This window comes from Vombatus ursinus, unplaced genomic scaffold (assembly GCF_900497805.2).
Source record: "Vombatus ursinus unplaced genomic scaffold, bare-nosed wombat genome assembly UNPS02001419.1, whole genome shotgun sequence".
NCBI classification, from domain to species: Eukaryota; Metazoa; Chordata; class Mammalia; order Diprotodontia; family Vombatidae; genus Vombatus; species Vombatus ursinus.
This window is the reverse complement of record NW_020941197.1, coordinates 7,251,750-7,265,471: the sequence shown is the minus strand read 5'-3', so window position 1 is coordinate 7,265,471 and position 13,722 is coordinate 7,251,750. Positions and strand designations below refer to the sequence as shown.

The following is a 13,722-nucleotide window of genomic DNA, read 5'->3' as shown; positions in this document are numbered from 1 at the left end:
CGGCAGAGAGGTCACATTTGTATCTCCTCTTTGAATACCACACTGTGACTTCATTCAACCCTTTAAAAGTAAAGAAGATAATGAGAGTGATGATGACTTCGCTAACGCGTCAGATTCTTCTATTTATTTGAGCTCCCACCCAAGAGCAGACAAGATACACCTTTGGAACTATTCCCCATCTGTCCCTGTTCAAAATCATCCTCCCCAGAACTGCTAAATTAATATTCCTAACGTACAAGTCTGACTGTGTTGCTCTTCTGGTTCAAGATGATTTAATGCCTCTCAATTGTCTCAAGAACAATTTCCAGACCTCCTGTTAATAAGTGTCTGAGGCCAGATTTGAACTCAAGAAGAGGAGGCTTCCTGACTCACGGTGAGGTACTCTATCCACTGCGCCACCTTACTGCTCCAAACAGAAATGGGGGCCACTAAACACAAGGATCCATGTGGGCAGCATATTGACTTAGAATTTTAATGTATTTCCATTTATTTTGTTAAATATTTCCCAGTTGCACTTTAATCTGGCTCGGGCTGTACTCGGGAATGCTGTGTTTGCAACGTGTCCCATGGATGGGCCAGGTTCTTGATGCCTCTGATCTAGTACAACTTCCTCATTTTACAGAAGAGGAAAATGAAGTCCAGATACTACAGGTTAAATGGCTTTCCTGTAGTGACACAGTAAGAAAGAAGCAAGTCCTCTATACCCAAAGCCATCACCGTACTCTCTGCTGCCTTCTATCTCTATCTCTACTTTACAGATTAGGAAATGAGTAAAAACAAAGGCATTCAGCAGTAGAACTGAGTGCTTCGGCAAGTCACAACTCTTCTGTCTGGCTTTTCCCCTACTACTCATCTGATCTTATGTCCTACCACTTATGGAGAGGCAACCAGTCTATCAGGCCTGCTCCTGCTCTCCCACACGCACCCCAGGTTTAGCCCCGCCTTGGTACGTTTGCACTATTGTCCAACCTAGAATTTCTTCCTCCTCTGCTCTCCACTGTCTATAGCTTATTTGTACTTCAAAGACCTCAAAGTCTACCTTCTCCTGGAACCATTTCCAGAATACTCACGACTAGACAGAACTCTTTCCTGTTCTAAATTCCTGTTACATCTAGAGTTAATATTTAACAGTTTACCACTTAAATGCTGCCTAATTTTTCAGGTGTGTTAGTCATAATGTCCCAAGCTAGCCTCTTAAGTTCTTTGAGGGCAACTACCTGTCTCATAATTCTTTTATAACCCCCACTGCACAGAGAACTGATTTAGTGGCCACTCAATAAATATTTGTTGACAGATGGATTTAAAATAAATCATTACTTACAGAACAGGTGGAATTTCTGTAGACATTTACACATACAGTGTACCTTCCTTTCAGTATAAGTCTTCGCACCCTCACACAGCGTTTTTTTTTTAAATTTTTGTTACATTTTAAGTTCCAAACTGTCTCCTTCTTTGGAAGAAGATAGCATCTTCCTTTGCAGTTGATTTGAGTTTTTATGATACTCAAAATAACTTAGCTGTTCATAGTTGTTCTAACAATACTGCTGTTACAACATTGTCTTGGTTCTGCTCATTTCAGTCTTCCATTATTTCAGCAACTCTGTTTTTCTAAAACCAACCAGATCATCATTTCTTATGACACAATAATATTAATCTATCACAATCATATCAAAACTTGTTTAGCCATTCCCCAACTTATGGGCATCCCCTCAATTTCCAGTTCCTTGCCACTACAATCAGAACTGCTATAAATATTTGAGAACATATAGGTTCTTTTCCTTTTTCCTTGATCACCTTGGGAAACAGACCTAATAGTTTTAAAGGGGAAACAATACTTTTTCTCTCTCAAATATCCTATCAAGAGTACCAGTCCCGAATTTCTGTACAAGGTTGCAATTTAGAAATGGTATTTTTAGCAGCTCAAATAAATTATGAATATATTTATTCATTGGTATCATTGGTAATAATAACTTATTATTGGTAACTAAAGAGCTAGGAAACTTATTTTCTGTCATGGGCACACACAATTAAGAAAAACAATAGACAAGATTTGAAAGTTAGTCACTAGTTGCCACTCTGATTCAACATCACCCTCTCATTCATCCCACCATCCATTCATTTGATAGGTACCAGTCATAAGCTGTATGCCCTAAAAAATGCTATTAAAAATATTCAGAGATGGAGTAGTCAGGGTCACCATATTTAACATTAGCTGTCAGAGACTAGACAGAATTAAAGCAAATCAAGGTCTTAAAAAGATTCTCCATCTTAACCCTAAAAATATTTATTTCCTATAATAGAGTCCACTATGTTTGTTTGTCTGTTAGTTTTATTTGTTTTGTTTGGAAGTGTGGGGGTGCTGGGGGGAAGAAGCAGGAGGGCAAGGTGTCAGTTCTGTTAGGCTTTTAAAAGCAACTAGAAAAGTATTTGCAGCGGTTGAAGTGAGTATTATTCTGCTGTCTTTCTAGAGGTGGCTATCAATTCATGATCATGCAAAACAGATTATCCAAGTTTCTGACCCCATTTTCTGCACAATTTCAATTAGAATTTTGTTTTGCTTAAGTGGCTATCACTATAGCCCAGAAATTCTATTTTGCCAATTCAATTCCACAAACACTTACTTATTAAGTACTTACTCTGTGCTGGGCATGGGGAACAGGAAGACAAAAAAGAAAAAAACCCCAAGCCTCAAGGAGGATGTAATCTACTGAAGGCCAGTATTACTATAGCTAAAGAGATGAGAGAAGAGTGAGTTATACTCAAGCATCTTTTTCTCCCCTAGCCTGCATGTTGTAAGCAGCAAGGTGTCCTAGTGAATAGAGCGCTTGACCCGGAATCAAGAACACCTGAGTTCAAATCCAACCCAAACTTAGGCAAGTCACTCTGCCTGAGTTCCCTCATGTGTAAAATGGTGATGATAATAACAGCACCCACCTTACAGAGTTATTGTGAGGATAAAGTGAGATATTTGTTAAGTGCTTTGCAAACCTTAAATCACCATGTAAATGCTAGCTATTACTATTATCATAGCAAAGACATCGCATAATGTCCCCAAAACAGGTACACTCAACAAAACTTGGTAAGTGATCAAATATGAGAACTGGGGAAGAAGTAAAGTGTCAAAAATAACACCAAAGTTTTAAACATGGGAAACAAATAAATGGTGATAATGATATCAAAAAGCAAATGTCGTCATTGATAAAAATGATGACATCAAAAAGCATATGAGGGACATCTCAGTGTTGAGTATGTTGAATTTAAGGTGCAAATCAGATATCCAGCTGGAGATGTCCTTTAGGCCCACAGAGATTAAGATGAGAATTTAACCAAAAAAGGCCAGGGCTAGAGATATAAATTTAGGATAGTCAGGTACTTGGAATAACAAGTTTGTCAAGAAAGAAAACATGTAAAGGAAAAAAAGAATGAAAGGTAGAAACTTGGAAAATCACTATGTTTGAGGATGAGGAAAAGAAGCAGGAGTAAGAGGAAACAGAAAAGTAGTTAGGAAAGTAGGAGCAAAGTCTTGGGAATCAGAAAGACAGGGTACTCAGAAGGTGGAGGTGGTCAAAAGTATAAAAGGCTAAAATGAAGTTAATTAGGATGAGGAATGAAAAGAAGGTCACTGGACCTTGACATAATTAAGTGGTCAGTAGTGACCTCTGGGAAAACAGCTTCGATCGCATAGTGAGGACAGTCATAGAGCTAAGGTGGGAAGTGGGGCCTTCGGATATAAATTATATCTTATAGAAATGGGAAGTAGACAGGAAGGGTGGGAGGGATGGATGGAGAAAAGAAGGAAGAGAAGGAGAGGGGCAAAGGGGAGAAGGAGAGAGGAAGAGGAGGATGGAGAGGGAGAGAGATGGAAGAAGAGAGGGGAATAGAGGGAGAGGGGAAAGTGGGGGAGACAGAATAGAAAAGCATCGAGGAAATGAATTTTTAGAACTGAGTAGACCTGAAGCTCATTCGTAGACAGGTTTACATTAGGGAGGAGCCAGTGGAGAGGGAGAGGCAGAAGAAGATTATTCATCAGAAAGATGAAATTACTGATTTCTCAATCAAGGTCATGGAGGAGGCAATTTTTTTGCCTTAGCATAAAACAATGTCAGTCTTCCACTACTACCACCAAAGAAGTGATCACAAATGATGTGAGCTGCCAAGCAGTCAAGCATCCCAGTAATGTATAGACAGCTGGTTCAAAGAGAAATGACAAAAGATTAGTTAACTCTCAAGCAGAATCAAGAGTTCCATCATTCTCTAGAATTAACGTTACAATAAGTCGCTGTAAGTGAGGGATAATACATGAATCATCCAATTTAGAGACTGGGTCCCATAGGATCACATACGGGTGACTGGGAGGTTGACAGCAAGATGATATCCACCTGAAATTGAAATGAAGATGGGACTACTGATTTTACTCTAGAGTGGATCTGATTAATAAAATGTAAGGTCTTCAAGGGAAGGGACTGTTCTTGGTTTTGGTTTTTAAGCACAGACCTTGGAACATGGTAGTCACTTTTTAATTGACTGATTTGTACTCTCGTGCCAAATGACAAATCAGAATTCAAGGCAGGAATCTTTATTCTTATACATATTCTTATACAGTTCACACTTCAATAGTCAACAAGTCATTTGTTTGTTTATCATGAGAATCACGAATGCCTTATCAATAAAAGACAAGTTTTAAAATGTGCCCAAGTGTGACTGACGCTCATATTCCCCAATATCAGCGTATTAATGCCAGTCAAAGCACAGGGTCCTTCCTATCCTAAGAAGCCAGTATGTGGTGTACAAAGGGGAAAAGAATGAAATCTGGGACACTTGAAGTCTAGCTCTGTCTCTGTCACTAACTAATTGTTAGCAAAGTAAAGTAAAAACCAGAGAATAATTTATACTATAACAATCAATACTATAAAAATGAACAATGTTTCAAGGCTTAAGAGCTCTGATCAACTAAATGCCCAAACACAATTTCAGAGGACTGATAAAGAATAAAGAAGAATGTTGTCCACCTCATGAGAGATGATAGACCTCCCTCCCCCCCAAAAAAGAATAAGAAATGAATTTTTGGATGTGACCAATATGGGAATGTATATTTCGGTTGACTATGCTTATGTGATACCCCACGCTCTCTTTTTCTACTCTCCAATTCTTCCCTTCCTCCTTTCCCTCTTTCGGTAGAGGGAGGTGCTTGACAGTAGGAAAAAAAATAAAAATAAGTAATATAGAGCTCCTAGGAGATAGGTATACAGTTCTCTCCCCCCTCCCCCAAAAAGGGGGGAATAAAAGACAAATTTGGAAGGCCCAGTAATAGAAATTTGGCTGGGGGAAAAAGCATGCATGCTCTCTGTTCTACCAAAAAGGATGTTGATGGCTAAAGGGAAATAAGGAATTTACAGAAGTAAAACACTCCTATGTTTGTGGCACTGGCTCTTTATTCACCACCATCCCTCTTAGGAGTTCTGGCACTTTACATTAACTATGCAAACAGCAAAGGATCTCAAGTGCTAACTCTAATAAAATAACCACAAGTTGCTAAATTGAGATCACTAGGGAAAAATGCAAGTAGGAGAGATTTCAATATGGAAAAAAAAATTAAGATAAAAGTTTTCTTTCTTTCAGTAGCAGAATTGTTTTGCATCAGCAAATGGGACTAATATGCCTGTCAGGGGAAGTGTGATATCAGAGAGATAATTAGAGAAGTGCGATACAGAAGAAAGAATTCCAGGTTTAGAGTTAGAGGGCCTGGTTTTGAATCCTGTCTCTGTTACTTATTACTGGTATTATGTTGGGCAATTCAATTAACCACCAAGGTCACTTTCCTCACTAGTAAAATGAGAGACAATCCCTATGATCTCTTTCAGCTCTAAGTCTATGAATCAACCTGTAGGTATTTATTTGCTATGTCCATACATACACACATAGAGGATTCTAAAGACAGACCTGCTTTTCCAAAAAAAAATGGTGACATCGGTACAGATCTTTTCATACTAGAAGACTCATAAATCAAGAGATTCAGCATCAGACTGCCTCATAATACAAAGAACATCAGAACTGGATGAGACAGACCTTCAAAACTATCAAATCCAACTTCCTCTTTTTACAAGTGGGGAAACCGAGGCCCAGAGAAATGAAGCAATTTGTTCATGGTCATACTTGTTCATGGTCATACTGTTTGAGAGGCAGCAGGGTACAGTGGACAGAAAATTGGTCTTATTAACAGAAAATCTGGGTTCAAATCCAACCACTGATACACAATGGCTATACGGCCTTGGGCAAATCACTTAGCCTTTCACAGTGATGTAGCCAATCCTCTAAAACTCTAAGACAAAGAGTCCTGCATTAATAGGGGCACTTTCCTCAACAGATCCTTATCCCTATCCATACTATTAATGGCAGAGACAGAATTAAAAATCACACCATTATGGACCCATGAAGTAGGTGGTCAGAATTCTTACTTGAAGAAATTACTAACCTGGACATTTTCACTTCATGCAAACGTGTGTATGTTTATATGTAAGCATATATCTATATAAATTCATATATAAATACATGTCTTTAATTCACTTCTTGGTAGATTTACATTTTCAAAGCAAAAGGCCAATTTTACCAAGTTATATATAAAAACAAAGTAAAACTATTTAATTTCCTAAATTAATACAGTGTAAGGAATATTTGAGTTTCCAAAGATGAAAGGGAATAGTTAAACTTAATCTACCTCTCTTTTTTAACTCTGGCCAAACATCTTAGTGATACCCTTAAGTATTTTCCATTCACTTTAAATAAAACCTTTTCTACTGTAATTGGTGCCCATAGACTTTTCCAAAAAAGTTTTCCCTTGGTCAATGGTGGCTCCATGCATATACAAAAAGACAATCTGCCACACTTATTTTCTTCAAAAGTTCATTACTAAAAAAAGCATAATAAGCATAAACCGTTTGACAGGGTCACTTTAAAAATGGACTGGATAAAGCACTGGGAACAATCTGTACTGGCAAAGGACAAAGAAGATGACCTAATAGGTCTTTTCCATCTCTAATTTCTGTGATTCTAGGGTTTTTTCTTTTTCTTTCTTTTTTTTTTTTTGTTTCTGTAGTAATACTTGTGAGTACAACAATTTCTCAAAACTATTATTAGTTACTAAGGAAACGAAACATGTTTGCAGAAATAAATAAGCAAACTTACGGGACCTAAATAGCAGGCCTTTCCTCTTCCCCATTTAATTCTCTTATGGTGGCGTCATTTTATCAATCCTTAATTCTCGCCAAGTCATCCTGCTGACCTATGGGCACTCTCACTGGAGGACTGCAGCTAATTCATATCTTACTGTGTAAACTAAGTCTATTAGGTTTTCCATTAAATAGAAGAGTCTTTGTTAAATACAAGGCTCTGTGCCTGTCTTGTTAAACCTTTGGACCTGAAGGATTCAAGATCAAACTATATATGGAGGAAAAAACCAAACAGAGAGCTTAACAGACACCAAGGAACATTGGTTCAATATAGAGTACTTATTATAAGATAACCATTTCTGGAGAGAAAGTATAGTGAGCTCTTCAGAAAAGTAATCAGAAGATAAAACTACACAAAAACCTCCCCTAAATTTCACTGATTTCAAGTATACATATCTTTAAAAGGCCTAACATTATCTAGCAGCACCATGAGACTAACAAACAACATAGATTGACAGCTAATGCTGGAGTCAGCCTAAGTTAGGTGGTTTTGTTGGGTTATCATGTTGTTGTTCAGCCATTTTTCAGTTGTGTCAGACTTTTTGGTGACCCCATTTAAGGTTTCCTTGGCAAAGATACTGGAGTGGTTTGCCATTTCCTTCTCCAGCTCATTTTACAGAGGAGGAAACTGAGGTAAACAGGGTTAAGTGACTTGCCTCAGAGTCACATAGCTAGTAAGTGTCTGAGGCAAGATTTGAACTCAAGAAGATGAATCTTCTTGACTCCAAGCCCAGCCTTCCATCCACTGTGCCACCTAGCTAACACTGGCTATCATAAGATCATCGATTTGGAGCTAGAAAGAACTTTAGAGGCCATTAAAGCCCAAACCTCTCATTTTACAGATGAGGAAACTGAGACCCAGAGACTAGCTTGCCCAAGGTCACACAGGTAGCAAGTGACATAGTAGGGATTTCCCTGTAGGTCCTCTGACTCAAAGTCTTTCTGCTGTATGACCTTACTCAGTGCTCTGTAAAGCAATGCAGCAGCAGAAGGAGGAAGAACAATGAAAGAAGACTGGCTACAGTCAACAAATACAGGGGAACAGACATGGAGATACAAATAGTAGATATGGGAGGCAAAGGGTTGGGTTTATCCAATGCAAAGTTCAAAGTCATTCAGTTAAAAGCATCTCAAGTTGGAAAGAATTTTTTTTTCTTAGAATATATAGCCTTGCTGTATATTTTACACTAGTATATACATTAACACACACACACACACACACACACACACACACAAGGGCAGGCAGTATATGAGATAGAGAGACATTTTTATAGGTTTCATTTTTGTTGGTTTCATCATCCAGTGAGGCTTTCTCTTCTGGACTTCCTTTTTGGCACCAAGTTCTGTGTTCTACTTGGTGTTCAAAAATCACCTTCTGCCTTCCTTTACTGAACTGTGTGGCAGTAGAGCAGAAACAAATGGAAACAGGCAACTGCAGGCTTGGCTAATGCATGAGGGCACAGCTGCTTTGCAAGAGGGTTGCACATGTGAGAGAGTACTGTGGCTCAGAATAAATTAACACTAAAGGGTCACACTCTGGCCAATACCAACTCTAAACAGGGAATTTAATGCAAGGCAGAATCATGAAGCTCCTGTACCCCTTTCCCTCCTGTCCCACTCTGTCCTCCACATTTTACTCTTAATCTTCTCCTCAACACAAACACAAAACATGAGTTTTTGTTAGTGCTTTCATATGGATCCAGCGAAATAGCGAAGAAAGCTTCAAGTTTTGAATTAGCATTCTTCAGCACTACAGCACAGCAGGGACTTTACCTACAAGCTTCCCCCAAAAAAGAATGGGTAACAAAAGATTAAGAGAGCTATGAAGGTTTGGTGGATCTAAGTTTTATTGGACTCAACCGAATGTCTGAAGATGGTCCCAAGTCACTGATGAAATATAAACAAGGCAGCTAATATTAAAAAATAGGAAATGAAACTTGTAAAAAGAGGGAAAGGAAGAAGACTTTCTTCAAAAAAAAAAAAAAGAGAGAGATTGAGGCATTTTTGGCATATTTTAACTCAGACACTTCCCAATAAACATCCAAATAAAACCACCTCAAAGAATATTCCATGAAAAGTTTATTGAATGTTAATGACATACTTCTTTTCTGTTAACTGTATAGTACAGTACTCATGATGACTGTGCCTCCCAATGTTAACATTATTTATATTGTAACAGTCATTGTGAATACTGAAGTCATTTTTTAAAAATAATTTAGAAGAGCTGTTGTTGATAATCATGGAGTGCCCACTGCACACTCAGGGCATTTAAAAATAGTTAAATAACAATTATTATTATTATATTGCTAATAGTAACATTTATAATGCTGGTGTAGAACTAATAGCATTTCTTGACAATTCAGCACTCTCATATACTGCCCTCCACATATTAGAAAGCATTTAGTTAGGAAGAAAAATTTCTTCACTAGTCATCCTAGATAAAAATATTAACAATTTTACTGATAAAGAAGACCAAGTAAAGAATCTCAGAATGATTAAATGTATGAAAGATTTAAATTTTAAGACGCACTGTAACTTCCTGTGTATAAAAATAAAGTGGTCAGTCTTATGGCAAATGGAGAGAACAGGCCTAAGGAATGAAGTTTTTTTCCCCCCTTGGCAATACCTGAGTCTCAGTAATTCTACTTTAAATTTGCATAATGGTAGCACTTGGGAAAAAAGGCAAGAAAATGAAAAATATTTCCATAGAACAGAGCTGAAAGAGAAATGAATAACATAACTCACATATAAGTTGTAACAGATTTCTTACATAGTAATAACTTATATTTACATAGTGCTTGAAAACTTGTAAAGCAAAATTGGACACATATTTCATACCTTATAATAACTGTGAAGGACTATAGGTGTTACATGGCAGCTATGTGGCACAATCAATGGACAGACCACAGAGTCTGGGGTCAAGAATACTCATCTTCCTAATTTCAAATCTGGTCTCAGACATACTAGCTATGTGACTCTGGGCAAGTCACTGAACCTTGTCTGCCTCAGTTTCCTCCTCTGCAAAATAAGCTGGAGAAGGAAATAGCACATCACTCCAGTATCTTTGCCAAGAAAACCCCAAATGGGGTCATGAAGAGTCAGACTTGACTGAAATGACTGAACAACAACAAATAGGTATTATTATCTCTCCTTTACAGATAAGGAAGCTGAGGCTCAGAGGTTTAAATGACTTGCTCAAGTCATACAGCTAGTGTCATAGGCAACCCATGTCTTCCAGAAGTCAACCCCAACACTCCATCCCCTATGCCAAGCTGTCTCTCTGCATGGTCAAATTAAGAACAAATAGTCAAGTTTAGAATGAATGATATCCAATTCTACAATGAACAAAAGAATTGTTACACATATAAGAAGAATGAAAACGCAGTAAAAGTTTCAGAGAACTACAAGAAAAATTCAAGGGCTTAATTTACCCAGCTCAAGTATTCACCAATAGGATGGCACTTCTAACTGAGAGTAGCAAGGAATCCACTTTGAAAGATCCCCTCAACCTTCACAATGGGAATGGATTTGCACTGAACCCTAGTCATTCTTTTGTCTGCTGTACTCTAATGACTTTCGAGATGTAAGCCACGTTGTAAGACTGCAGGTTGGACTTGGGGTGGTGATCTATGGCTTAAGGTAAATTAACCGAGGAATGCATTAATTAGCCAAATACCTTGCTTAGTACCACACCTTAACCTGGTCACTGAACTAATTAATTAGCCAAAAATAAGTTCAAGGTGGGACATATCCATCATTTCCTTTAAAGACAAATCATGCGCATCTATAATTTATTTAGCAGAAATGTACAATTCAGGGAGGACCCTGACTTCAGAACTTAATTCTCAATGTGCACAGGAATTAGGAGAATAAATCTCATTAAGCCTAAATAGAATTTATACAAGCAAACTTCCTCCCACACTAGAAAGTTACAGACTTTACCCATTTTTATTTTCTTCTTGTTTGGGGAAAGCAGCTTTTGTTGCTGTTGTTGTAGTAGTGGGGCAGGGGATGGGGGTGAGGGAGAGGTGTTAAGAGACTGTACATGCAGAATGGAAGGAACAAGGAAAAGACGGTTCTTAAGTTAAATCCTACTTTTATTGTTTCCCACCTTACTTCTGGGTGCCATCAAGTCAGATTCAGAAACTGAATAATGTAGTATCCTAGAAATGGACCAAGTATTAGTCCCAATCTCCCCACCTCACTCTCCCCTAACCCCCTAGTACCTTAACAAAAGGCCTTTCATCTAGTTAACTTAACTGTGCTTCTGCTTTCACGGCTTTGGGCAAGATGATCTCAACTATCCCCTTCTATGATTCCGCCACACGTAAAGGAGAGGGAAAAATATAAGTCCAACCTATTTTATATGTAAACTTTCACATATATACATATATATGTATATACACACACAGAATGAATTATAAATAACACAAAGCACTTATGCAAAAATAAAAAACAAAAGATATCAACAGCAGAATTAGACTGGTAAATATACAGTACCACTTGTATTTGAGTCAAAGGTAAACTCAAGGTATAGAATACTATATGAGTACATCTAACTAGAAACTCTAATCAGTTTGGGGCTGAGTCTCTGTCAAAATAGCTTATGCCTCATATAATGCTCATAGCAGTCATTATGTCCCATCTTGTAATGATATGCCTTAAGAGCCTCCTGAAGGTTTCTCAATCCACTTGGGGCATGAAGGGGAGTTGACTAATAAAATCACTATAAAGTAAGTACTTCATGAACTTAGAATACAGAATGCTCACTGACAATACTCGACATTATGCCACCCTTTAAAAAGCTAATGGAAAGATGTCCACAGATTAAGCTTTAAATCTGGCCAAAGGGTATAGTTGCTCATCCCCCCCAGCCAAGCAAACAAATCTCTTAAAATCAAAGGATGAAAGAAGTCAGTATAAATTCTGTCTTGATGGTACCCAGTGGACAAACAGCTAAACCAAGCCCACAATAAATAATCAAGGTAAATATAGTATACAATTTCTACTCTACATCTTTATTCTAAACCATCTCTCCTATCTATCCTTCTAAAACTTCAACACATGAATACACATGACAAAAAGCACACTATTTTCATCACTTTTATTTGGCTAAACATATGGAAACAATAATTCTGTAGACATATGTACATCATATTAGGAAGCAATCCTATTTTAATGCAAATTTTAAAGAGCTTCTAAATAGATTCAAGGTATTAAAACTACTCAATTCGTCTGAAGCCTGCAAATAAAGCAGCCACATCTATAATTTATTTAGCAGAAATGTACAATTCAGGGAGGACCCTGACTTCAGAACTTAATTCTCAATGTGCACAGGAATTAGGAGAATAAATCTCATTAAGCCTAAATAGAATTTATACAAGCAAACTTCCTCCCACACTAGAAAGTTACAGACTTTACCCATTTTTATTTTCTTCTTGTTTGGGGAAAGCAGCTTTTGTTGCTGTTGTTGTAGTAGTGGGGCAGGGGATGGGGGTGAGGGAGAGGTGTTAAGAGACTGTACATGCAGAATGGAAGGAACAAGGAAAAGACGGTTCTTAAGTTAAATCCTACTTTTATTGTTTCCCCCGGAATACAAAACAAGGCACTTATTTTCCTTAAAAACATTTCTCTGGAAATTGATCACTTCTAACTGAATTAACTAAAATAAGGACATGCATAAATGGGGGAGGGGGCTCCCTCAGGGAAAAGAAAGGTTCTTTTTGGGGAAAAAAATTTAAAAAATAAAATTTCATCTGGCCTTCCCATCATCACTTGAGGAATTGTTTGGTAGTTACATCATCAGGAAATAAAATACTATCCTCTGAGGACCCCAACTCTTTACAAAGAGATTTTTTTCCTGACGTCTGAAATCACCTTCAGAGGCTGTTCTCCTCAGCCTACTTCCCCTATCTCTTCTTCTCCATCCCTCCTCCCAATCCCCTAAGACTATTCACAAAAACCAAGCTTTGAACTAGGGAACCAAGGTAGGGGGTGTTATTAAACTAATCAGCTAATGGCTTTCAATGTCTTTATTATCAATAACAAGAAAGAACTGGTGCAGCTTGGCCTTCCGTACATTCTTTTCCCAGTGAACTGGATAGACAAATGAAATGCTTCACACAGTCCTGAATGTCAGCGGGAGCCAGAACCCATTAATAAGCTTTCTCAGTTCTGGCTATCACTAAAGTACACTAGTCAGACACGACGAGTCTGCACAACACAGAGTTCCTTATATGGCAATGCCATGACGTAATGCTCCATAGGCTTGGGGCATGCAAAGAGCCTATCTCTCATTGTTTAGTACAAGTCCTGGAATGCTCGCATCTCTGATGTCTGAGAGGACTCAGTACAAGGAAGCAGGGGCTAAATCATGGGATTCCACAGCAGATACATCTAAGGTAAGAGAGAGAAAGCTGTCTTTTCTTTTCCTCTTAAGAAAACAAGGGGCCCTTCTGTCAGAAAAAGAACTGAGCTAGTGTAGATAGGTCTGTTC

General features: G+C 38.0%; 2 protein-coding genes across 2 annotated transcripts in view; one reads left to right on the top strand and one right to left on the bottom strand.

The window, feature by feature from the left end:
- CMSS1 (cms1 ribosomal small subunit homolog) overlaps nucleotides 1–13,722 on the bottom strand; it is a 424,788-nt gene that overhangs the window by 336,770 nt on the left and 74,296 nt on the right. The window lies entirely within an intron of this gene.
- The window catches only part of FILIP1L (filamin A interacting protein 1 like), a 42,036-nt gene continuing 41,831 nt past the window's right edge, over nucleotides 13,518–13,722 (top strand). The window contains exon 1 of the mRNA XM_027867320.1: nucleotides 13,518–13,627. The gene's annotated coding sequence lies outside the window, so the exon portion shown is untranslated. The remainder of the gene's footprint in view (nucleotides 13,628–13,722) is intronic.